The sequence below is a fragment of the Pipra filicauda genome, unplaced genomic scaffold, assembly GCF_003945595.2.
Source record: "Pipra filicauda isolate LSUMZ 115617 unplaced genomic scaffold, ASM394559v2 scaffold422_size665910_pilon, whole genome shotgun sequence".
NCBI classification, from domain to species: Eukaryota; Metazoa; Chordata; class Aves; order Passeriformes; family Pipridae; genus Pipra; species Pipra filicauda.
The window spans coordinates 93,006-119,666 of record NW_024104557.1 but is presented as its reverse complement, the minus strand read 5'-3'; the positions used below and the strand labels follow the sequence as shown (position 1 = coordinate 119,666).

The window sequence follows — 26,661 nt, the reverse complement described above, 5'->3', positions numbered from 1 at the left end:
TTTGGTGATCTTAGAGGTTTTTTCCAACCTTAACCATCCTGTGATTGTGTGCTTTCAAAGGAATGCAGCAATTCCTAGTTCAGGCTCTAGGAAGGATGAGGAGGAATGGCCAAGAACTTGGACCCAGCTCATCTGGTCTAAGCTGACCATGCCCATTCAGTCCCTTGCTCACCATCAGCCAGGAGAGGAGAGCAGATCTACCAGGTCAGGATAACACTGACCAAGCCCAAATTCTGTCTCCCAGTGGTGACCAAAAGCCAAAGGCAAAGCAGAAAGAAGAGTCACCCGTCCCCCTCACAAAGCTGCTTTTCTTCCTCAACCAGCCCTTGGGCCTCAGGCCCCTTTCACAGAATCACAGAGTGGTTTGGGTTGAAAGGGACCTTAAAGACCATCTAGTTTTAGTTGCTGATAACCAGATCAGTGGGAAACAGCCCATGAGGCCCCACCACATTTATTCTGGGCTTGTGCTGGAGTAGAGATGTAGAGTCAGGCACTGCAAATCTTCTCATGGCCAGGATCAAGTCCCAGATGCCTCTTCTTCTGCTCCTGCCTCAACAGCAGGCAGCAAGATGCCTTCTCCAAACTCAGTGATGTCCTTGATACCCACAAATGTCTTTTGGATGAGGACTGAACACTGGATTTTCATTTATAGGATGTTTTTCCTGTCTTATCTATATCCCAAACCCCCTGAGCATCTTCTCCAGAGCTACAGATGCTCAGGTCAAGCTCATTTCTCTCCCTCAGAGGAGCGTGGTGTGTGATCCTCCATGTCCCATGAACACCTCACCCCTTCTCATGGTCCCCAAAACTCCAAACACATTTTAGGAGAGACCTTTAACCCCTGTCTAGCTGATGTTTCCACATGTTGAGATCCCTTGTTATTCCACTGGGAGATTATTCTCTCTGAAAATGATGATTTTAAGGAGCCTTATGCACAGACCTTCTCAGACATTCCTTTCCCAGGCTGGCGATTTCGAGCCGAGGGAGTTGTTCTCCATAAAACCCATAAAACCCTACAAATTCCTTTCCTCTGCACCCTTTGCAATCCTATAGTATCCTTTATGGGATATTGTGATCAGAAGTCTGGAAAAAGTAAAGCAAGGCCAGGGAGGAGCTCCTAGATCCTGTTTTTAAGTGGACTTGTGGTACATGTTACGTGGGGTAGAAACCCCCCCGTAGCAGTGCTGGCTCTGGGGCTGACTCTGGGTGGGACACTGCACTCCTGGATGATCCCTGCTCCAGGGAGTCACAGCAAGACACCTCTACTACCTCCATGCACAGAATCCATCCATTCCTCTGGCCTTTTCATCCTCCTTTAGAGAGATCCTGACCATAACCCTGCATTCCTTTTCTTCCCAGGCTGCATTTTCATGAATTCAGGCTTTTTTTCCATCCTGGTCCAAGCCTTAGAGATGACAAATGACTTCAGCAACAGCTTTCCTGACTTGTGGCTGTGGGGTTGGGAGGGACAGGCGGAGAAGTGGATGAGGTGACCTTCAGTTCCCAGCCCTTGTCCTCTCCTCCCCTCTCCTCCCTGAGCACAGACCACACTCTTTTCCTTAATCCCAGAAGGATTGCTCTGCTTGGAATAACCACCTTGCACTCAGCAAACAGCAAATACACCCTGGATCAGCCAAGGATCCTTCTGGGATCCATCCAGCCCCCACTGCACAGGGAGAAGACCTTGGTGACCAAGCCTCACACCTCCACCCCAGCTCCCACCGCCGTGCTTTGTGTAGTGGATGGATGTGTCCATCCCTCCCAAATCAGCCCTGCATCCATGGCCTAAAGCCAGGCAAGGATTCCTGGTGCTTTTTGCTGGTACTGGGCAAGGATGTACCAAGGGAGAAGGCACAGCCTGGGCTGAACCACCAGCTGGTCTCTCCACTCCTCTATTTTCCTCTCATCCCTGAGCTGAGCCCAGTATTCCTCAGGCGTGCATGTGAAATGGGAAGCACTTGTGAAACAAGCTCCAGAGGAGCTTGGCACATGTTACAAGCTTGCACTTCCTATATTTGGGGCAGGATTCATCCCGGCACAGCATCCTTATTAATTTGTCTGGGCTCTGAGCAATCCCACGCCGCTCATCTCACCTGTGCTGCTGACAGGGACTTCCCTGAGATCTGCCTGTTCAAACACCACAAGGATTTCCAGTGTTTTTCCTCGGGTTTTTAAAGGAATCTGTGCTGACAAATTGCTCACACGTTCCCAGGAGGCTTTACAAGGTGGCTTTGGGGCAGTGCTTCAGACAGGAGTTGGGAGCAGGATCACAGGAGGGGTCAAATGACACAGAGATGTGGATCTCTGAATCCTTTTCAGTGTGGAAAAGGATTAGCCAAAAAAACCCACTAGGAAGCAGGTAAAGGCAGAAATCAGGGAGAAAAGGGAGAAAAGGAAGAAAGCCCTTCCTCACACAGTGGTAGGTGGCCTGGGAAGCTCCTGCCATGGGATCCAGTTGATGTTCAGTGGGTACCTGTGTTCCAGGGTAAAGTTCATGGATCAGAAATCCATCAGGAGCCAGTGAAAACTGCGGAGAAGTCAAATTTGGGAGTGCATTGAGGAAATATAAAGCGGGCAGTCAAAAAACCCCCAACCCTTTTCCACCTGTCCTTGCCCATTGTTCATAGAATCACTGGGGTTGGAAAAGACCTTTAAGATCATTGAGCTCAAAAGTTCATATTGATTTTCCCTGCTGCTCATCCCTAAAACATTAAGTGCCCCCATTTTGTCCCAGGAAGGCAACGGGTTGGAGAAAGATCTGGGAAAGCTCAAGTGATTATAACCCAGAGGGTCTCGTGTTCATAATACTACAAAGACACCCCACCAAAAAAAACCCATTAAAAACTACAACAGCAACAACAACAAACCCAAAACCAAAACCAAACCCAAAATCTCCCAAACAAACAAACAGACAATCCCCCCCAAAAAACCAAAACAAATCAAACTCCAAAAACCCTCCAAACCAAAAGCCAAAACCACCTTAATATTTTGCCAAACTAAATTAAACCAGGGAATTTTCCAAGCTGAGGATGGATTAACTGTTGTGAAGGGACCTAAATCTGCATGATAGGATGAGGAACTTGTCTCCAGCAGGAAGGTGGGATGGTGGGGAAGGGGAGGTGGTGGTTAATGTTTTGGGAATGCTGTGGGAAGGAAGAGCATCCCTGGGAAAAGGCAGCTTGGGCTTTGAGGAGGTGCTAAGGACCTGAATTCCCTGGAAAGGACAGGTGAAACACAGTGTGGTGGATCCCAGGCCACCCAAACCGTGGTTGCCCTGGGGCTTGAGCACAAGGAGTTTCTTGGCTCAGAGGCAACACTGTCCCAGGGCCCAGCTGGAAGCTGGACAAGTCCCGTGATGCCACCTTTGCAGGTGGATAAGCTGGAGGGGTCAGTGGGTTCTGTTGACTCCCAGAGAGGGAATGCCAAGAAATGCAGGAGCTGTTGGCTCACACGAACCTGGGAGTGACAGAGGGGTCACGGGGACACTGAGCTCCAGGGGACATTGGCTACCTGAACATGATGCCACCTGACCCTTAGTTCCAGGAGGAAAGAAAACTCTGGGGAAAAGAGGAGGAAAGAAAACTCTCCATGACTTGGTGAGGAGTTTTAAAAAAGTGTGTTTACAGCAGGGGGATCACCCTGGTGCAGACAGACCTACAGACTTCCGAGCACTTGAAGAAGCAGGTAGAGCTTGGACAAAATACCAGGGAAGGGAACAGAGCTGGGAAGGGGCTGGAGCAGCAGGAGCGGCTGAGGGAGCTGGGGGGGTTCAGCCTGGAGAAAAGGAGGCTCAGGGGGGACCTTCTGGCTCTGTAACTCCCTGACAGAGCTGGGGGGGGGGAATCAGGCTCTGCTCCCAGGGAACAAGGGACAGGAGGAGAGGAAACGGCCTCAAGCTGTGCCAGGGGAGGTTTAGGTTGGATATTAGGGAAGATTTCATCACTTAAAAGATTGTCCATCCCTGGCACAGCTGCCCAGGGCAGTGTTGGAGTCCCCATCCCTGGAGGGATTTAAAAGCTGTGTGGATGTGGCACGTGGGGACACTGGTTAGTGGTGGCCTTGGCAGTGCTGGGTTAAGGGTTGGACTCAATGATCTTAGAGGGGTTTTCCAACCTCAGTGACTCTGTGATTCTCTCTGTGCCTTGTGTTGCCTTGTCTTTATGGCTCTCAGCCTCTTCCTGATCCTGCCCCCTGGAATCCCAGGAAACACCACATGTTTGCCCTGGGAAGGGTCTTTTTTCCCCCTCTTCTCACCTGGCCCTGTCTCTGCAGAGCCATTCTTGCCAAGGGCAGCCTTGCACTGATGATGCCTCGGACCCCAGTCCCGGCCTGGGGGGGGGGCTGCCCCACAAATAAGGCCCTGCTCAGATACCACTGAGGGAGGAGGGACAAGGGGTTAAACACCCCCAAATGTCCGTGGTCCTAAAAATAGCCAGGCTTTTCCTGCTCACATTGACTCACCCGTCACAGACCACAAATTCCTGAGACACGTCACGGGGCTGTGGGGAAATCGCCTTTCCCTGCACTGCTCCAAACAGACCCTGTGTTTGTGTCACCCTCTGAGGGACAGCCCTGCCCTCCCAAGCACGGGGAGTGATGCCATTACAGTGCCAGGGGTGATGGTGCTGAGATGTGTCAGCAGAGATGGACTTGACAGGATTGAGAGCTGAGTGAGCATCCTCACTCCCTTCTCCTTCTCCTGGGATTTCCAGGGGTCCTTTTTGGGGTTCATCCCTGCCAGTGAGGGTTTCTACACCTGCAGGTGCCTCCTGCTCTGGAATAAGATGCCCAGCAGAAAGTAGGACCTTGTGTGTGTGTCTGTTCCCATCCAACCGGATTTCAGTTGTCTCTGGTTTGAGTCCCACTCCCTCTTTCAGCTCCAAATCCTCCCCCACCTCTTCCCAAGTGCCAGAGCTTTAACCCCAAATGGGAGTGGCTCAAAGGCCCCTTCTTGAAATGTCCCTCAGTAGACTCTCACTTAGTGGTTCCAGCTTAAGAGCAGAAATGCAGGAAAAACACAACCCGAACTATTTTGGAGATGTGGGGACCAGGAGTCTGCTCAGCTGCCTCTGGACATCCAGGTGAGATCACAACCACGAGCAACACAGCCTCTGAAAGCCACCAGCTGACCCACACAGCCGTGTGGTCAGGGAGGTGTGACCTCAGGAGATGGGATAGAGCAGGGGGTCCATGGCCCTTTGGTGCCAGCCAAGCCCCTTCTCCCTGCAGGAGCCTTCCCACCAAGACATGTCCCCTCTCCAGCACCCAGATCCTCATGGTCCTAACCCAACCTGCCCAAAACTCTGCCCTTTGATCGCTGGGGCCTTCTCCCACCGAGAGGAAGGTGCAGAAGGATGTGCTTCACATCTGCCCTGCTCGGTGTAGAGACCCCCAACCCACAGCTGGGGTTAAAGGAAAGGTTGTCACTGATATGTTGGGAGCCACTTCCTTCCCCTCCCCTCCTCCAGAATAGCTTTTTGTCTTTGGGTTTATTTTCTTTGTTGCATTATAAAGGTTTGACCCTGACGTGTTTTGAATGGATTCAAACGCGGCATTGAATTCCTCTCGGGATGTGGCTGCTTTGGGGAAGAGAGGGAGGAGGGAATTTCATTGTGTCCAACCTTGCAAACCTTTGGAGAGGAAAAGCAGGGTCTGTTTCTCTCTGCTGAGTCCTGTGTCCTCTCCCAGCTCCTCCCTAAGATCCAGCCACTCCCACACATGTCACTTGTCCCTGTTCAACAGCAGCTCCACCAGCACAACTCCTCCACAGTGGGAAAAGTGGGATAATCATCTCCTGGCCAGCTCAGTCCTGGTCAGGTCCAGCACAGACTCTGCCAAGACCTCACGGATGGATCCAGCTGATTCTTGAGCGTCTGGAGACTCAACCACCAGGTAAATTAGTGCAAACCCAGGATCTCCCTGAGCATCCACCACCAGCTGCTTCTCCCTGTGCCAGGGGCTCTGGATGCATCAGGGATGGTTACAGAGGGAAATGGGAGCCTCAGGTGATGCCAACCTGCAAAGCTGGCTGCACAGAGGGGTTGTGTCTGCTGTGACAGTGACACTTGGCCCTGGGGGTCCCTGTGGCCCCCCTGTGTGATTTCAGGGGAGAAGGGACTCACACGGATGGCAAGGTGACAGAGTCACAGCCCTCTGTGACTGATGGCTTTGCATGTGGCTGAGACCTGTTTATGGTGTTTATTCAGCTGGTGGGTGGCCAGCTAATAATTTCACCCTCTTGAAGTAAAGAATAAAAGCTCTGGCAACAATCTGGCCTCTTGGCAGGGAGTCAAAGGGTCTTGGAGACCCCAGTTTTATTTTGGGCTGTCCCTTCTCCACCCAAAACACATAAGAACTGGCTACCAGGACAAAAACTGTTAGTATTCTGGCTCAGCAAACTTACAGAATTTACTCTGCAATTCAGTTTGCAGCAAATGAATCCCCTTCCCAAGCCTTGGCCATATCAGATCTCTCCTGGAGGCTCATGGACAACAGGGAGGAAAGGACTTTTCATTTGATTTTCCAAAATGAAGAGCAGCGAAATAACTGCAGCAGCATTGCCTGTGCTCAAGCTGGAGATCAGAAAATTGCTGATAACAAGGGAGGAAAAAAGCTCAATAATTTCTGTTCTGGCTTTGGAAAAAGCAGGCTGATGTTCTCATATTGCACAGGGACAACCAAGTGCTTTCTAGTCCATTAGTAACCCAGGAAGACACTCAATGGCATGGCCTTAGGATAAACATTTTTAAACAGTGGGTTCAAATTAATTTGCTCCCAAGAGTCCCATGGAGGGAGGACAAGGAGTGGTGTTGCCTGCTGCTCATCCTCTCTAAAAAATCCTGGGACTTCTCTCTGATCCCAGAAGGCTGGAAAGATGATAATTACAGGGCAATATTAAAAAAAAAAATAAAAGGGGGAGAGAAGAAGAGTTGGAATGATACAGCTGAGCCTGGCAGAAAGTGATGCAGAGCTGGAGGGATGGAGCGTGGGAAGCTGTCAATATAAATAGATGGCTCATGCAAAGCAGCACTTCACAGATTCATTCAACTCCAGCAAGGGCAGGTTGTGTGAGATGACCCAGGCAGCTCCACAGATGGAAATGTGCTCCTGTGAGGTGCTTTGGTTTGGAGTGACGAGGTTATTCTGCTTAAAAAATGAGTTATCGTGGAATCATGGAGTGGTTTGGGTTGGAAGGGACCTTAAAGATCATCCAGTTCCAACCCCCTGCCATGGGCAGGGACACCTTCCACTATGCCATGTTGCTCCAAGCCCTGTCCAACCTGGCCTTGGACACTTCCAGGGATGGGGCAACCACAGCTTCTCTGGGTAACCTGTGCCAGGGCCTCCCCACCCTCACAGGGAGGAATTTCTTTCCAACATCCAATCCAACCCTGCCCTCTGGCAGTTTAAAGCCATTCCCCTTGTCCTGTCTGCCCTTGTGAAAAGCTGCTCTCCCTATTCTTTATGCTTAAAGCTTTTGGTGGGGAATGCTGGCTCTTCACTGGATGCCAAGGGGCTGGGACAGGGGTGTTTCCAGCTGGGTTTCGTGGAGGTCTTCCCATCTTCCCTGTGCAGCTGGTGATTGGAGAAAAAAGACTAGGAAAGGGAGGATCTCACTGATCCTTCCCCATTTCCCCCCCATCCCTGGAGCTTTTCAGGGATACCTCCCACCCGAGGTTGTCTTTGGAACCCCCTGAATGGTTTGATGCTGTCAGGGGACACTCTCCATGACACTGCCTGGTCCCTCCTCACTCAACCTAGTGGTGTTTCATCCTCCATAAATTTTTTGGCAGTGAATTTTTACATTTACAGTGAATTATGACCTCTAAGAAAAGCCACGTCATTTGGTTTCTCTTTAACCCAGTATTTGAGTCATCTCCTGTTACATTTTGAGGTAGAGAGAAGAGTCACCTCCCCTCATCCCTTCATCCCATAAACAGGCCCTTTATTAACCCATTTTAGGCTCAATAGGAGCTGCATATACTTGAAATTTTAGTGCCTCTCAGGCACTTTTGAGAGTTAAAAATCACTGTCCCAGGCTACGGTTCCCCTCTTGTGACTCTTCTTCAGCCCTACAAGTCACTGGGATACCCACAAGAGGTGTCCCTGGAGCAGAAACCATCTCCCTGTTGCCATTCCCACCTCTTATGTGGGACATGCAGGCCACTGCCCACCCCCAGGGAGGCAGAATCCCCCAAGGTAATTCATGCCAATTACTGCAATCAGCTAATTAGCAAACAAGATCGATTCAAATGAAGTTACGGTGTCAACAGCTATTATGCAGGCTTGTGTGTGCTGGAGTAAAGCCATCCTGGGGGGATCAAAAAGCCCTTGGAGATGGGAAATAGGGAGAGGTAAAGGGGATGTGGAGGGCAGAAGGGAAATAGGGGGAAAAGAAAACATCCCTGAGACAAATTAAGGAGGAGAAGTGTCGGGAATGGAAAGCGATCCAGGGAATTGCTTGTGAATTTGATGGGGATGATGGATAGGGATGGTGCCCACCAGCCAGGCAGGTTGGGATGAGAGGAAGAAGTCAGGTCTTCAGCTGGGAAATACCTGGACTCCTCTGCAGGACATCCCCCCAAAGGTGGGGAGCAGGGTGGGATTCATCCTGGCATTTTCCAGGGTGAAACAGCCTGGGAAGAGCTCTCTCCTCCCTGGCCATGGGACATCCCTGCCAGCGACCTGCACCAGAGCCAGCTCTCCAAGGAAAACTGATTATCACTTCTGGAAGGGAATTGCCAGCCTGGGATGCAACAATCTCCCAGGACTGGGAGTTAGAGCCAGGCTTGTTCCATTTCTGCCTACCACCATCTCCTTTGGGAAACCTGGAGCAGGACGGGGCCATGAGGATGTGAGGCTCTGGGACCAGTTCCCACCCGGAGCCAGAGCCTGGTGTAAAGCCTGCAGAGACATCTGCTAATCCTGCCCTAAGCCCTCTGTGATGGATTTAAAGGGTGTTTCTGTCGCTCGCCCCTGGGATCAAGATCCTTACAGGATAAGTGTCCGAAGGAAATGAAGGGATTCTTCTTCCCCCAGTGGGGTGTGAAACGGAGACGCAGCTCCCGCTGGGATGCCCCTGGGGGGTGGTGTGCTGGTGTCACCTCAGAGGACAGGGACACCTGCTGCAATGCTGTGCTGGACTTTCAGGAGGGGAGTTTTGCTCTGGAGCTGACAGATGCCCTGGTTTTATCACAGCAGCTGGCCCAGAGAAACATTATCCGGCAGCCCAAATCTCTGCCTGTCTTTAAAACCCTGGAGAGGTGCAAAATTGCTTTTCACTCCAGAGCCAAGGGTGGAGAGCTGAAGAAAAGGGTTTTCCCTGCTTCCTGTCCTGCTCAAAGCTGGGTTTGGGGCTATAAGGCTGTTGTTCTACCTGTCCTCAACTTCTCTGCTAAGGAGGAGGGGGGGAGACATCAACAGATTGATGGAAAGTTCATTAAAGGAGGAAAAATGAAGCTTTCCAGCTTTGAGGAATAACCTGTGAGTGCTGGATGCATCCACACAGCCTGGTGCTGGGATAGCAGGGCTGGCCACTTGGGCATTCATGGCACGGGGAGGCTGCTCAGGTGACTTGTAGGACTCGTTTTTAAAACAAACAGATCCCTTTTATCGCCTGAAATCCCGAACCTCCGCCGGGAGGAAACGTGTGGAACAAAGCAACGCCACCATTAATCACCCCTGGAGCTTGGGGCTTGGCTGAGGCACCTCTTCCCAAAGCCATGGACCCACCTCCCACAGTGCTGGGCACCACCCAGCCCTGCTCAGAGCCGGGCTGGCCAGCCCTGCTCACCCTGCACGTTTCCATCCAGAGGGAAATAATCCCTCTTTTCATTCCCAGCTATCAGGAATGCACCACACCTGGTGCCCCTCGGGGAGTGTTTGCCGTCCTGGCGGGCGCCGGGGCCGGGTTGTTTGCCCAGGGATTTTTTTTTTTTAATTTTTTTTTAAATTAAATATTATTATTAAAAGCTAATTCGGGCCCCTGAGAGTGTGGAGGGGAGGGCAAAGCCCTTGGCTGGCGCTGAGGAATGTCAACAGGCCCTGGGTTGGTTTGGCCGGTCCTGGCGGTGTCACAAAGCCCTCCAGAGCCGCAGGAGACGAGTTTGTCCAGGTTTTTCTGCTGGAAAACAGTCTGGCTGTTGCCTGCAGGGGGATTACCCACCCCAAACACGTGCAGGTGGCACATTTCACCGCTTTAGACACAAGATCAGGTTCTAAAACACCTCCTCATAGTCCCCAGATTAGCTCCCATTCCATGCAATCCCTTGGAGGGGCCGAGGGAAGCTCAGCTTTGCAGGGTTAGGGATCAGGCCACACGAAGCACCAGCAGCAGAGCACAAAACACATTAAAAACTTCCCACTCAGGGCTCAACAGCACTAAAACCACTCCTGGGTGTTGGGGACACCCCGATCCCCGAAGAGATCAGCCCCTGGGGCTTGGAAAACCACTGGGAGGGAGAGAGGGAGAGCGTGGCAGGCAGGAGGAAGAGCGCAGCAGTCCATGGGAAGGAGGAAGGAGGGGAGCAAACTCCTGCTGTGCAGTGGCTGGTGGCCAGGGCCCAGCCGGGCAGCAGGGATTTATTGGTGACATTACTGGAGGAGCCAGAGCCGTGGGGAACATCAGGGGAACATCCCTGAGCCTGGCACTGAGCTGAGCTTTATGGGCTGTGCTCAGCCCACTCCTGAGACAGGTATTTATGCCCCCACTGAGCTGAGAGCGGGTGGAGGTGTGGGTTCTCCTGGCAGAGGCCTTTTAAAGAATGTATTAATTTGAGGAGGGAGAAATTTCAGCCAAGAACAGGTCCTGGTCTTTCCCAGAGATCCCTGCCCTGGACAGTGACCACAGTGCCTGAGGGAGGAGAGCTGTGGGAGTGCAGCTCTGCCTGTCTCATCCCAGCATCTCTTATGATTTTGGGGATGTTTTCATCCTCTCCTTTCTGCCCTGGCCTCTCTAAGCCACCCTGAGGAGCCACTTCAGCTGATCCATGTGACAGGGACAGCCTTCCCTGGCTTTCCACCCCACAGTTTGGGAGGTGAGATGCATGGTCTGGCCAAAACAAACACCAACATGTCCCTGTCCCCTCTCCCTCATCTCCTTACAAACACACCAACATGTCCCTGTCCCTGTCCCTTGTCCCCCTACAAACACCAACATGTCCCTGTCACCTGTCCCTCGTCCCCTTGCAATTCCCTGCATTGCTGGAGGCAGGAGCCCCCACTGCAGGGAAGTGTCTGAGTCCTCCCATCCCAACACCTCCGCTGGGATGGCTGGGCTGTTACTCCAAGTGCTTGCCAAGGGCAGAGCTGGGGATGTAATGAAGGCAACGGTCCATGGGGAGTGGAACGAGCCTGTACTAGATCAGCTGATATAATTAGAAAGCAGGGACAAGGAGATGAGCTCCTGTACCCGAAAGCTGGGCTGTTTTTTCCAGCTCCAGCAGCTGGGCTAATAAAAGCTCCGACCTCCCCTTGTGCATCATCTCCAGCTCGTGCCTGCGGGGCACTGCCATGGCTGGGAGCTCGGGAGGAGCTCCCATCCATCAGTGTTTCCAGGGATGGGGCACCTACAGCCTCTCTGGGCAGCATCCACCACCATCACTTCGGTCAGTCTGTCTCCTCTCGCCCCCTTGCCCTGGGCCCAGTGGGTCTGGGCACCGTCTGTCCCCCCCCAAACCAGAGGGGGATGCTCACCCAGTTGACTTTGCCTACTGGTTTCATGTCCAGGTTGTCTCTCCTCATGTTTTGATGCAGGAAAGAAACCCAAAATGGCCCCAGAATGAAAACCCAGTCTGGTGAAAGTGGGGAGGAGACGGTGGATTTGCATGGGAACATCCCCACCAAGTGAGATGACAGGCTGGGAGAGCTGGGGGTGTTCAGCCTGGAGAAGAGAAGGCTCCAGGGAGACCTTCCAACACCTTCCAGTGCCTAAAGAGGCTCCAGGAGAGCTGGAGAGGGACTGGGGACAAGAGATGGAGTGACAGGACAAGGAGGAAGGGCTTCACACTGATAGAGGGCAGGGTTAGATGGGATATTGGGAAGGCATTGTTGTCTGGGAGGGTGGGGAGGCCCTGGCACAGGTTGGGCAGAGAAGCTGTGGCTGCCCCTGGATCCCTGGAAGTGTCCAAGGCCAGGTTGGATGGGGCTTGGAGCAACCTGGTCCAGTGGAAGGTGTTCCTGCTCATGGCAAGGGATGGAACTGGATGATCTTTAAGGTCCCTTCTCAACCCAAACCATTCCGTGATTCTATGAAATCCCAACCCCACAAGCCAGAGTTTCCCCATGGAAGAAGGAACAGGGTGAGGTGCCCATTCATCTGCAAACCCACTTCATCTCCTCTGGCAGCATTTACTCCCCTCATAACCCCCAAAACTTCCAAACTAACCTCACAAGCAAGGATTTAGCTGGATTTAGTGTCAGGAAAACCCTGGTTGTCTGGAGAGTGCAGAACATGCCCGGGCAGGCTGGGGCAAGCAATGTTCCTGCTGGATTTATGGGACATAGACACCTGGTCTGGAGACAAAGAGGTCCATTAAGTCCTACTACACGGCCTTGGGGCCGGAGGGAAGGAAACGTGGAAGTCTTCTGAGCCATACAGGGTCTACAACAAGGTATCCTGAAATCCTGAGCCTAGAGAGAAGACTGGTCCTATGGGTATATGGGAGAAGCACATGGATGCAGGATGAGACCCAACCAACCACCCTGGGCTTGTTCTCACCTCCCCTGCAAAACAACTCCCCCATCCCATCCTCCTCCCAGTCTGTCCCTGGCAGGCACGGATCTGTCGGGCATCACTCCACAGCCCTTCCGAGCAGGGAACCAATTTCCTCCAGTGCTGGACACACAGCCAGCCACTGCTTATCCCAGGTTTTGTTCCTGGCTTGGATCATTATTTTTATTACTGGTGCTGGGCTTCCAGAGGAAAACATATCTTTGGGCCACATCCCAAGGGATTTGGATAATTCGTCACCCGCAGACGCACATATATTTATTTAAAAGCGCCTCTTGTTATGTTACTTGGCAACTTCCGAGCCCGTGTGTTTCTCCAGCTGATAAATATTTGTGAGGTTGGTTGTGTGAAGAGCAGCATGTGTTAATGATCCGATTGCCTTTTTTCCCGGCCTTCCTGCAAAGGGAACGGGCTCCATTGCCCGGCAGAAAAGGACCTGGGGATGCCGGTCCACAGTGGCCCACACCAGGTGTGCCCAGGTGGCCAAGAAGGCCAAAAATAATGTGACCAGCAGGACTAGGACAGTTCCCATCCCCTGTGCTGGCACTGCTGAGGCACCTCCAGTGCTGGTGCCAGTTCTGGGCCCCTCAGACAAGAGTGATGCTGAGGGGCTGGAGCGTGTCCAGGGAAGGGAACGGAGCTGGGGAAGGGTCTGGAGCACCTGGAGCAGCTGAGGGAGCTGTAGGGGCTCAGCCTGGAGAAAAGGAGGCTCAGGTCAGGGCTGCTGTTGGTGAAGCCATCCCAGATCCTTCTGCACACAAGGGCTGCCCATGGTTGGCATCGTCCAGTGAGGCTCCATGTGCTGGAGTCATGTCATAGCATGAGCCCTCCTACTTTAATCCAAAGGAAAATCCAAAATGTTTCCAGCCCCTGTTACCACTCCCAAACTCAATGCACACATGTGAGAAGGAAGGTGCCAGCCACGGGGAGGAGATGGAAGGCAGACACGGCCACCGAGCCTCATGGTGGGTCAAATTCCAGCAAGACTCAGACAGAACTCATCCTTCTGACTCAGGAACCAGATAAAGCCAACAGGATCCACATGTTCATGGCACAAAAAAACAATTTTGGGAGAGAGAAACTCAGCTAGGATCGCTGTGAGGCTGATTCCCAGCCTTGCAGCAGCTCCACTGAGCTGAAGCAGGAGCTCCTGCAGCTCCTCCAGTGGCTCAAGGGGACTTTCAGCTCCCTCTGCCAGGAGAACTCTCGGCTCCAGCCAAACCTGGATCATAAGGCATAAGCCATCCCTCTTTCCTGACAGCTGCCTTAACACTTGTGTTTGCTTTCCTTGCTGTTTAAGGAGCTACAGGGACCTTCCTGTCCCCCTCAGGGGGTGTCAGCGTGGTCCTTTCCCCCACGGGGCCGTGGGGTGATGGGAGAGCTGAGTTTGGGGTGCATGTTGGGAAACATCCAGCTTATTGCAGGCTCTCAAAGTCCTTGGTCCACCACCACCTCCAGGATGGAGCATCACAGCCTGGAATGGTTTGGGATGGACAGGACCTTAACAACCATCCAGTTCCAACCCCCCTTCCATGGGCATTCACTAGACCAGGTTCCACGAAAACGACTCCCAGGTTGTGGAAAGCACAACCAGACAATGAATCCAGTGACCCAGAGTGGAGTCCAAAGGCTTTCCCCATGGAGCAGAGGTGAGGATGACCTGGAGGGGCTGGGGGGTCCCTGCCTGCTCCCCCATCCTGAGGGGCAGCAATGTCTGGGCTCCTGGCCTCGTGCCTCCATTTCACTTTCAGATCCCTCAAATAATAACCGTGTTTGCCAGCTCCTGTGACAGGAATGACTAATGGGAAAGATCTTCTGTGAAGGGAAACAAGAAATCTCCGTGTTTCACCCTTCGTTTGCTGGATTTCTCTCACATCCCCGGACATGGCTGGGCTCAGTTCCCCCTCACCACAAAGCAGATTTTAAGCCCTACAACAGTTCCAGTAACACCCCCTTAACTCTTAACCTTCCCAGTTGGGACATAACTCCCTTCATAAACTTTTTGCAGCCCGGTTCATCCACATTCCTGCTCCACACGGAGTTATCGCTCGGCGAGTGCCTCTGCCTGCTGATGCAACGTGGTTTTCACAGCGCATTTGGAAAACACCCTCCCCATCTGCCTGTTTTTTGCAAGTCAGGGGACCGTCTTTCTTCCTACTTCCTGTTTTTCCTCGGGATGGGCAATCAGAGGTGCCCTTATCATGCACCACGCCGTGGCGATGCCCCTGTGCTGGGCGCAGCAGCGGGTGCCCAGGGCTGATGCTGCAGCCCCCGTGGGGCTCTACCAGCCCCATCCTCTTGTAGGACAAGCTGCTGCTGTCTCCCAAATATATACAACCAGATGTTGGACTTTCAGATGCTTTTCTCCCTCCTCCTTTTTGGATCTGGGGGATGGTCCCTTGGGACATCAGCCCAGTGACCCAGCAAAGAAGAGTTTGAGGAGGAGGGAATCTCTTTCCTGTGTGGAGCCATGCAGCTGCTGGCACTGCTTTTTAAATGCCCACCGCTGCCTCAGGGAGCCCATTTCAGCCCCTCCACACATTCCTCCTCTTCCCTGTTGCCACCACAAAGCCACCACTCAGGACAACCGTGCCCTGTTCCCTCGCGTGAGCCCGGGCAACGCAGACAGGGGATGACACCGCTCTGGCATTTCCACGCCTGTTTTCAGCCCATTCGCCTCCCAGCCTTTGCAGAAAATAAATTCCCCAGCCAGGCTGAACTCGGATGACAGCATCGCTGCTATATATAGCCACGGCAGATCGCCGCTGCTCCAACCAGGGCCACACATAAACAAACCGCCCGGCGCACGGAGCCCTGCGCGGAGAGGGCACGGGAGAGGGGACCGCGCGGGATGCGGGAGCCTCCCAGCCCTGCCCGCTCCAAACCGGGGGTGCTCGGAGATCCTGCGCTCCCCTGTCATGCCAGCACCTCCCCAGAGGGCTCGGCTGCTGGGCATAATCCGCCGCCGGAGCGGGTTTGAGGATGAAGGATGTGCTGGAGGGTGTTGAAAGCAGAGCACGGAGAGCTGAGGGAGTTGCCAAAGGTTATCCCGTGGGGCGAGTGGCATCCCCCGGCTTGGATCGCACCCGCTGATTCCCGGCTTGAATCAAAGCAGCCGTTGGCATCCCCCTCCCTCCTGTTGTGGGGCAGAAAATGCCAGAAAATGACCCGCTGCAGCCATGCCCACCCCTCCTACCTCCACTCCACAGCTCCCTGCAGCCCTCCTGCCTGCATCTGCCTGCTCCGCTCCCTGCCCGACCCTATGCCGTGGTGCACGGAGATCCGTGGAGCTGCACAGGGTTTCATGGAGCTGCACGGGGATCTGTGGAGCTGCACGGGGATCTGTGGAGCTGCACGGGGATCCATGGAGCTGCACGGGGATCCGTGGAACTGCACGGGGATCCGTGGAGCTGCACGGGGATCCGTGGAACTGCACGGGGATCTGTGGAGCTGCACGGGGCTGCGTGGGGTGTGGAGCCGAGGGAAGAGGTTGTTGATGTGCAGCAGGGGCCGTGCCTGGCTCACTGGCAGGCCTTGCCCTCCTTCCCCGGCTCTCCACGTGGGGAAGAGAACCGGGATGCTCAGGGGGTGCTAAGGGGGAATCTTAAGGGGTGCTCAGGGAATGCTCAGGGGGTGCTCAAGGAATGCTCAGGGGGGTGCCCAGCAGGGTGTGGAGCATCCAGCAGCCCGACACCGTCCTCTGGACCAGAGGGATCATCCAGCCGGGGGGGAGGGGGCCGCTGGCATTCACAGGTCCCCAGGCTCTCGCCTGGGCTCCGAGGAGTGGATGGGGTGGCAGAGGGGGGTCCCTGCGCCCCTCGGGCACACCCACAGCCTCGGATGGGGCTCTGTGCTGCACTGCAGCAGCTCCGGCCCCTCTCCTTCCCGGGGAGCTGGCAGGAGGGGATGCCCACCCTCATCCTTCCTTCCCCACGGCCCCCTCCCCGCCTGCTCCAAGCCCCGATGCCGGGCCAGCGGGCGGGATGAGCCATCGGGAGGAGCAACAACCTGCTCCTCTCCCGCGTGGGGATGGAGCCCGCGGGTCTGAGCCCCCCGGGAGCAGAGGGCAGCGGGGTGGGTGTGCACCCACAGCCCTGCCAGCGTGAGCCCATGGCTTGGGGGCTGCGATGGGTGGGGGGAAACACTCAGTGTCCACATCCTTGCAAAGCCAGGGAAGCATCGGTGCCTCCTGGGGTGCTGTCCCAAGTGGGGAACCCCGCGCTGGGGTGAGAACATTGGATGCCCAAGTCCTCGCAGAGCCAGGGAGGCATCGGTGCCTCCTTGGGTGAAGCCCCAGGCGGGGAGCCCCGTGTCATGACGTCCCCCCACGTCCTCCCTCCCTCCCCACCGCCGCTCCTGGGCGAGGGCCACCCAGCACCGAGGCAGATGACATAATTCCCAGCAACTGCACGTTAATCACTCGGCCGCCAGCAACCTCCTTCCCGTGAATCCAACCCCCAGCCCCAGCCACCGCTCCCCTCCCTGACATCACTGCCAAAGAAATAAAGAAATAAATAAAAAAGAAGACTAGGAAGGGGTGAGGAGGGGGAATAACCTGGCCCTGGCACTGGCACACAGGTCTGCCCCCCGCTCCTCCCCACCTCGCACTCTATTTTTGGGTGCTGTCACATCCCAACGGCCCCGCGGGGCCAAATCCAGGCAGCTGCGACTTTAGGCACAAACAAGGCTCCCTCCCCTCCATCACACCCGAAATCGGCGCTGGCAGCCCATCCTCCACCCCCACCCCCTCCCCAAAATCTTCCCCTCCCCCCCCCAAATTACATCTGGGTGGGTGGTTCAGGCGAGCGAAGCTCCAGCATCAGGTCCCCCACCTCGCTCTCCGTGCACCCCGCACCTCTCTCACCCCCAAGAGACCCCCCTTCCCCGTCACCCCGCACCCCATCCCACTCCCCCCACTCCCAGTGCCGCTTCCCAGTTCCTCCCAGTTCCTCCCCACCCCGAGCCTTACTCTTGGCGGGGATGCTGGGGCTGCGCCCGTGCCCGGTGGCGATCGCAGCGATGTGCGGGAGCGGGCAGGGATCGGGCAGGGATCAGGGATCGCAGCCGGGCGGCCGCTCCCGTCCGAGGGGTCTCATCTCATTTTGTCCTGTGTCACCAACACACACACACACACATTCGCAGCCACGTTTCCCCCCCCTTCTTGCGGCAAACGGCGGCCAGCCCCGACCCCACCCCCTGTCACAGCAGCAGCCTAACAGCGAGGACTGGGAGGATGGAGGAGGATCTGCTCGCCTTCCCTTTAACTCTTCCCTCGCCACCCCTCCCGGACAGGGCTCTGTCCCCATGGACCTGGCTGGGGATGCTGGGATGCTCCATGGACCCCTCCACCCTTGTCCCCTTCCCCCACGGGGCTCCTGGACAGGGGATATTTGGGGTCTGGTGGTGCCTTGGCTCAGTGCCCTGCAGCCTCACCGTATCTCATCACCCTCAAGACCCCCAAAAAAGAGCTCCCCAGTATGGCTGAGCCCCGACATTGCCCCATGCAGGGGGTCAGGGGGTGTCTCGGGGGCACAGTTGGGGTTTGAGGGGCACAGGCAGCCTCTCGGTGACAGACAAGGCTGGGGGTGGGAACCAAGCCTGTATTCACCATGGAAATCTCAGTTTGGTCCCTGTTTTCCCCCTGTCTCCAAGGATAGAGCCCTTTGGGAGGGCACAGCCTGAACCCCTGGGGGTCTCCAGTGGGGGTGGGATGGGGAAGTAATGTCAGTCTCGTGGAGAGCTCCCACCCTCTGAGCTCGGAGAGGAGGCAAACCCCCCGAACTCTCTTTTACACAGATTAACTAAAAAAGGGACATTCAAATGGTCAAGGACTCAAACTGAAGGCAGGGCAGGTCCTGGCAGTGACACAGCACAGAATTGTCTTCTCCAAGGAGGAATGAGAGGTGCCAGAGGGAAAAGGAAAAGCTCCTGAGGTTGGTGGCACATGTCCCTGCCTCCAGCTTCACCCCAGCACTGGGGCTGCTGCAGCAAGTTTGGATCCTGCAACACACACAGGCTCTACTTCCCTTGGCCTTTCCATGGATGGATGGAGCTTACACCACTCCTACTCACCTGTCAGAAGTCCCAGGAGAGAGGAAAGAGGCAGGAATTGCTGCCACTTAATTCTGCTGCTTTCCAGTGAAATGGCAGGGCAGGTAATTAATTATCCCTGCTAATGGTGCCGGACAGGCACTCGGCTGCTCCCACAGAACTGCAGGCACCGAGTGTCTCCCTGCACAGGTTGTTGCTGACAGAGATCCAGAGGCTGTGTGTGATCCTCCTTGGATGGAAAGGGCAGCTGAGGCTCTGTGATTTACTTAGTCAGTCACCTTTGAGGACCGGGATTAGAGCCTGGGACAAAGCCACTTCTCCTGTGGATGGGATTCTGCTGCTTCCCACCAGCACTGCCAAGCAATGGAGCAGCTCAGCTCCTGCATGGACAACTGGTTCTGGTCCTGCATGGACAATTTTGCTGTGAAATCTGACAGAGCCAAGAGAAAGAGCAGAGCTGCAGATAGAGGATGGAGAAGGTCAGGTCTGACGTATCCTGGGACTGTCCCACCAGAGATGAAGATGTGCCCAGGACCCAGCAGGATTATCCCTGTCCATGCAAAGCAGTTCAGAAGCCAACAGTGTTCATAGGCAGCCTGGTCTCCTCTGAGCCTGATGGTGCAGCCCCTTTCAGGGGTCATGCAGGGGTAGGGGGTGTCTTACAGGAATCTGCCACTGCCAGACTCAGATGAACCCCCTTCTGGTCCTCACCTGGTCACACACCTCCAGGACTGAGCACCAATGTGGAGAAAGCCACACCTGAGGGAGGATGAGCTCCAGCTGCCCTCTCCAAGGGCCGCTGGGCTGCTCCTGGATGCCCTGAGGGGATGAAGAGGGAATCTGCACATGTCCCCCCATCCAATGATGCCTAGGCTGGGGCAGGGACAGTTTTGTAGCTGAGAACCAGAATCACAGAATCATTTAGGTTGGAAAAGACCTCTAAGATCACTGAGTCCAAAAGTTAACCCAGCACTGCCAACAAGAGGATGCTGTTGCAGCTGATGATGTTGCAGCTCCCCCAGGTCAGCCCAGCATCCTGTCCCCAGCTGCAGCTGTGCATGGACACTCAAGGAAAAGCAAACCCAGGACGATATTTCCCCCTAAAATTCTCCAGCCCCTCCAAGGGAGAGGCATTTTTGCCAGGCTGAGAACCCTCAGTGTGCTGTGTGTCCCCACTGAGTGCACCCCCACGGCAAGTCATTGCTTCCTTCGGCGTGGGTTGAAGCCCAGAGCCTGTAGGACACCTCACATGCTTTGGGTTCACTCTCCTTTTCAGTGGCTGAGTCTTTTTATAAGGATTACCCTGGGAGTAGCATTGGGGCAGCAGGTTTTCTGCTCTCCTCTCCTACCCTGCTCTTGATCCCTTTCCAAGCAGGGCTTGCAGATGCCATCACTCTCCACGCCAGGCTGGGATGAGCTCCCTCTCCAGAGGACAGCGCTCTGCCTCTGCTCCTTGTCCTCATCCCAGCCCCTCCAGCAACCCGAGTGGACTTTGTTTTCCCTCATTTGCTGAGTGTTTTGTGTGCCTTGCTGTGGTTATCATGCTCCAGCCGTCAGATTGCAGCGAGTCCCAGGGAGAAGGTGCCAACTTTAACATATGCCTGAACAGTTCTTTTCAGACATATACAAACTGGAACAATGCCTCGCTGAGAATATGCTTGTTGGTGCAATTTGCCAACTGTGGTTTCAGATCTGCTCTTTTCAGCACGCACCAACTATTTGTAGACAGTGCAAAAGCCGGGATAGCCATGGGCTGAGGGGGGCTCTGGAAGGCTCTCTCCAGGAAGGGAGGAACCAGCCTAGGGCTGAGCAAAGACCTCTGTGTAGCACAAATAATGTTCAGATCAAACACTTTGCTTCCAAGAACCTCAGTCCCTTTTCCCCTTTGCTCATAGCGTGTGGCCAGCACTGGACAGTCACTCTGATTTCTCTACTATGAACCATGAGCAGGTTCTCACCTTGTGCAAGCAGGACTTTGCTCAGCTCATCACATCTCCTGGGTTCAAACATCTCCCAGTGCTTCTTCCATCACTGGCGTTCACCTTTCAGGTAGGACATCACTGGGATGTGACTCCAGTGCTCCTGGACCTGAGGCACAGAGCCAGCCAGGGTGTTCCTACTCTGCCGTGTCCTTGGAAAAAGGACTGATGAACCTTGGCTGGACATTCCCTAACATCTTCCCAGACACCATGGGAAGGTTTGAAGGAAGGGCAGGAAGACCATAACAAGGTGGTCTTGGGGTTGTCTGAGGAGATGGTCAAGCTTTCCCAGTGGTCTCTCTGGGTCTGAGGAGGCAGAGTTTTCTCACCATCACTGATCAGGACTTGGCTGTGCCCTTGCCCACGTGCCTGCCCTCATCTTGCAAACTCCCAGGGCAGGGATCACGTCCTGTTCCTCGCTGGTGAGACACCCCCTCAGCCGGCGCTGCTGGATGCGGGAATGCCGACGGGCTGGTCCAAGAGCAGGAGGGTCAGTGCTTGAACTGCCTGTTCCCCGTGGAGATCGGCCAAAGGCATATGTGTTTGAGATAGCAAATAATCAAGAGCCCATTGTTCGCAGCAACCTCAGTGGAAATATTTTTGTGTGTGTGTGTGTGTGTATGTGCTGGCATCCAATTTGGCAATGGTTACTCAGCACAAGTGGGCGGCCTGTCCCTTTCTCTCAGCTGGAGTCTCCTCCTCCTCACAGGGACACAGAAGAGGGATGAAACTGGAGCAGATGGTTTGGGGGTGCTCAGATATACCAGTGCCAAGGGCTGTCTCATCACCAGCTAGAGCTTCGTGGCAGGCTGAACATGCTCAAGACCACAGAGGTCTCTCCAAGCAAGGAGGGGATGCAGGAGGCTGCAGGCAACTCTTGGGGATGTCGATGGTTTCAGCTTTTGGTTGGACTTTGAGAAGAAGGAGCAGAAATTGAGATGTTTGGGACAGCAGGCAAAGTATGGGGTTCTGCATCAAAAATTCCCTTTCCAAGTCAAAAGGAATTCAAAGAACTGATGCTGGAGGGGGACTTTGGACAAGAGCATGGAGTGATGCTACAAGGGGGAATAGCTTCCCACTGTGAGAGGGTAGGGTTAGATGGGATATTGGGAAGAAATTCTTGGCTGAGAGGGTGGTGAGGCCCTGGCACAGGTTGCCCAGAGAAGCTGTGGCTGCCCCATCCCGCTTGGAAGTGTCCAAGGCCAGGTTGGAGCAACCTGGTCTAGTGGAAGGTGTCCCTGCCCATGGCAAGGGCTTGGACGAAATGACCATTAAAGGCCCCTTCCAACCCAAACCATTCTGTGTTTCTATGATGAAGGGACACTGCTGGCTTTGCTGGGAAGAAGTCTCAGGGTTTTCTCCAGGTGAGATTCCAAGGCTGTAAGCCAGGAGAACTGACCAAGGCAGGCACACTCCAGACTATCTCCTCTTTCAGCACCAAACCAGATCTGTCACAGTCCTTTCATGGAGAAATTCCCAGGCTCCCATTGAAAGCTTTGCTGCCTCTCTCATCCCTGCAGAAGTGAATGGAGAGATTTGTCCTGACCTCCATCCCCCTCCACAGCTCCCGGCATTTCGTTTTCTCCAAAGCAACGCCGCTGCTGGAATCAGCTGAGATGAAACCGAGCTGGCTCCTACACACCTTGGAGCTCAGGCAGGGCTGCTTCCCACACAGTGTCTTTCACCCAAATCAAACAGCTCCCAGCTGAGCTCTGCCATCCATCAAGCCAAGCCTCAGGCAGAGCTCGGTTCTGGCAGCTTTATACCTCTCTGGGTTCATGCTTAGCAGGGAAAGAGCAGGGACCTTTTGTTTGGGAGTGTGTGGCAAGGGGTGCACGGCCGGGGGGGCTGCAGGGTCATCCTTGGGATCACGCTGAAAGCAGTGGGAGGCTGAGATCTAGGCATCAAGGCCTGTTCTATTAGGAAGAAATTCTTCCCTGTGAGGGTGGGGAGGCCCTGGCACAGGTTGCCCAGAGAAGCTGTGGCTGCCCCTGGATCCCTGGAAGTGTCCAAGGCCAGGTTGGACGGGGCTTGGAGCAACCCGGGCTAGTGGAGGGTGTCCCTGCCCATGGCAGGGGGGGTTGGGGAACTGTGTGATCTTTAAGGTCCCTTCTAACCCAAACCATTCCATGATTCTGCTCTATGATCCCGTGATTTTCAGGCTGCAGTGTTTGATATTCCAGGGGGCACAGGTGGGTGCAGACTCCCTGCTCCCCAGGGCTGCGTTACTCCACAGGGAGGTATCGCTGAGATACCAGGTTTCTGCAGTAAAAACAGCAGCAAAAATAGCCTGTAGGCCTTGATCCAGCATGGAAAGAAATAACAGCTGATGCAACGAGGGCTTTGCTGGCCTGGGATTCAGCTGTGCTCAGGCAGCTCCAGATGACTGAGTGGCCTTGCTCTTTGTCACCTGTGCCTGGTGTCATCCTGCTGAACATGCCTTGGTGTCCACTCTCCAGTCTGCCCTGGCTGTGTTATCTGAGCCCAGTTCAGTTGCCCAAGAGCACTGTGGGTGTCCCAGAGTATCTGAGTCACCTGCACAGAGCAGGCAGGCACAGCACAGAGTCTCCATCAGCATCACCTCTGGTGGTGATCCCTGGTGGGGACAACACTGCCTGTTCTCCCTTGCTACTGAGATATCCACCCATATGAGTTGAGGTCTTTGTTGGATATTAGGAAAGATTTCTTCACTGAAAGAGTGGTTAATCACTGGAACAGGCTCTACAGGGAGTGGTGGAGTCACCATCCCTGGAAGTATCCAAAAAATGAGTAGATGTGGCACTTGGGGGTATGTTTTGGTGGGTGTGGTGGTATTCAGCCAAAGGCTGGACTTGATCTTGGAGGTCTTTTCCAAAACTTAATGATTCTGTGATTCTGTGACAAGTGTTTACATCCAATCATTTGAGGTGGGAAAGGGAGGAATTTTGGCTGTCTCAGCTCCCTGTGCTGGACACATCCAGCTGGCTTTGCTGGGAAGAAGACTCAGGGCTTTCTCCAGGTGAGATTCCAAGGATGCAAGCCCAGAGAGCTGGCCAAGGCAGGTACGCTCCAGACTATCTCCTCTTTCAGCCCCACACCAGATCTGTCACAGTCCTTTCATGGAGAAATTCCCAGGCTCCCACTGAAAGCTTCTCTGCCTCTCTCATCCCTGCAGAAGTGAATGGAGAGGTTTATCCTGACCTCCATCCCACTCCATAGCTCCTGGTTCATGCCCATATCCACACTTGTGTCAGGTGGCCACAGCCAGGTTTCCTATTGGCAGAGGACAGATTTCTGGGGTAATTTTAGCAGCTCTCCACCACTCCTCTGGGTGGTAAATGAACACTTCCAGCTCTGTGCTGTGTGGGATTCACCCCAGTCTCACCAGATCAGCCACTTCAGCAAGGTGGAAATCTCTGGCTCTTTGCCACGGGAAGGCTTTGGGGAGAAAACATCATTATCTTGCTTTTTACCTTTAGCCTTGGCCAGCAGATCCTCCAGCCCCTCGCTGCCTGCTCTCCCAGAGCAGCCTGGGGGAATGACCTCAGCCTCAAACTGCATTAGGCAAGGTCCCTGTTAAACAGGGCTGCTCTCAGAGCCACAGTTCACAGGCATCCTTGGCAACCGCCTTGGGCTTTTTCCAGTCCTCCTGGGAGAAGCACAGTCCCCAGAAATCAATAACTGAGCTCTTTGGAAAGTCAGCAGGACTTTGGCGTGATCTAAGCCACTCTCCTCAGTGATTTCTCTCTACTGAAAGCAAAAAAGGGGTCCCTAAATGAGAGCCCAGGACCCGAAGGGGACCCTCCCTGACCCTCTGTCCCATCCCAAGGGATTGTTTAATGCTCTCTGCTCACACCTGTGTCCCATTCTCCTGGTCTCTCGCCCCCCAACACAGAGCCAGGCAAGGGGGGCCAAGCAGGTTTTCAGTGAAAAAAAACCTTTATTTTTTTTCTATGGAAATGCCATCCTGAGGTAATGCTGGAACAGAGAGAGTCAATCTCTCCTTCTCACATAGGGCTCAGCCCCCACAACTCATTTCATCTTCAGATATTCTCTTTAAAACTGGGATTTCTTTCCTGACTACAAAGGTTCCTTATTGAACATCCAATAAACACCCCAGCCCCTCCCCCTGTCTATCTTTTCCCTTCCCCAAAACATCCAAAATAGCAGACACAGCTTGATTAATATTAATTTTATATTAATTCCTCTCCCATCAGTGCTTTTTCTATGTGTCTGGGCTACAAGACTTCTCCCCAAGCTTCGATTAATGACTTAGAAGGCCTGGTTCTCCTGCCCCATCCCCATCCTGCACCACTTCCAGAGGAAAACACCACAAAACAGCAACTGAGGACACTCTGCTGTAATCCCCCCTCCCAGCATATCTGGTGCAAAGCCCACCAAAGGTCCCTCCTGATACTGAGGCACCACTGAGTCAAAATTAGGGCTGGCATGTTCTCCTGCCTGTGGACAGGAGCTGGGTTTGGAGCCTAGATTAACAGAGAAGATGCCTAATGCTCATTAAGGTGATGAATTAATACTGAATTGTGTGCAATATGCTTTATGAAAGTAACTGAGAGGCTGAGAGATGCACCAGCCCAAAATCTCCACGCTCTGCCAAGGGTCAATCCTGCAGTTCAAAGGGAACAAAGAAAAACTGAAGGAAGCTCAGGAACCACATTTCTAGTGGCCTGAGAAACTTGACTCACGGCCAGAGATGCAGAGAGGTCAGCTGGGTTTGTGCAAGAGGAGGTGGAGATGTGAGGGAGTCATGGACTGACCCTGTTTGCACAGTGAAGACCTTTTTGGGGGGGGTCATGGCTTGTCAGAGTCACTGGGAAAAGGCACAGTGAGAGGCAACGATGGGAAGATGGAGCTGCCTGAATTCCCAAGTTCACCCGTTTTTTAGCAGTGAGGGTGTTTCACCAGCTGGACAACTTACAATTGGATCCTCTCCCAGTCTTTAAACTGAGCCCATCTGTGTTTTTAAATACTAAGTTTAACCCCAGAAATGATGATACAGACAGAAAAAAAAAGAAGCCATTAGCCACTTTCTGCAAAGGTTCAGAGTCCTTGCACTTACTGACCCCTTGGAAAACATAAGGAGCCCCTGCACCTTTCAGAAACAAACTCCAGGATGTTTTAAAATATGTTTGTGCTACGTCTAGAGTGGTGTAGCAACAGCTGAAGGTCACAAGCACCATATAAATAGAAAGGAGATTTTATTGTGACATGTCCATCCGGAGCCATTGCTCCTGGGTATGCCATCTGGGATGGGAACAGGAGCCTGTGCATCCCTGCTACAGGGAAAAAAAAGAAATCCTTGTCCTTGCAAGGAGCGTAAGATGACACCATGGGAGAGGGGATAACGATGGGGTTGTAAATTTGCTCCCAATTTTCCTGATTTTCATGAAAAATCAGACGTGTGATGGTGACCTTTGGAATGCAAAGTTCTCCTGTGGGGCTTCAATCACACACCCAAGCAGAGAGAAGGAATGTTTTCCCCCATCAAAGGCGTTTTCTCTCTGCTGGAGAGTGGTTTGTAATGGCTGTGCTTCTAATTTGGGGAGCTCAGCGTCCCCATCAGTGGGGGTAAGAGGGGCTCTCTGGTGTCCTTTGGCATGAGCTGGTAGGACTTCACACCAGGGTCTGACAACGTGCTACTAAAGACCTTTCCTGGCCAAAATCCTGCTTCATGAAATTTCCCTGTGCATCCCATCAGCTCCCTGCACCCACCATTTTCATTCCTCGTGTATCTGGGTGATAAATTCTCCAGGATCTGGAGCAGGAGGTGCCCTTGGTCTGTGCCAGAACAACAACACTGGGAAGCAACTGGTCATGATCACTCCAGCAAGAGCCTGTGGATATCCCAAAAGAAGGGGATCACAGGGAGCTATGGGGGGAGTAAACCCTGAAATAGGAGTG

At 53.8% G+C, this 26,661-nt stretch overlaps 1 protein-coding gene across 1 annotated transcript in view; it reads right to left on the bottom strand.

Annotated features, from left to right (window-relative positions):
- The window catches only part of LZTS3 (leucine zipper tumor suppressor family member 3), a 44,361-nt gene extending 26,493 nt beyond the window's left edge, over positions 1-17,868 (bottom strand). The window contains exon 1 of the mRNA XM_027712651.2: positions 17,700-17,868. The gene's annotated coding sequence lies outside the window, so the exon portion shown is untranslated. The remainder of the gene's footprint in view (positions 1-17,699) is intronic.
- Between the last annotated feature and the right edge of the window lie 8,793 nt (positions 17,869-26,661).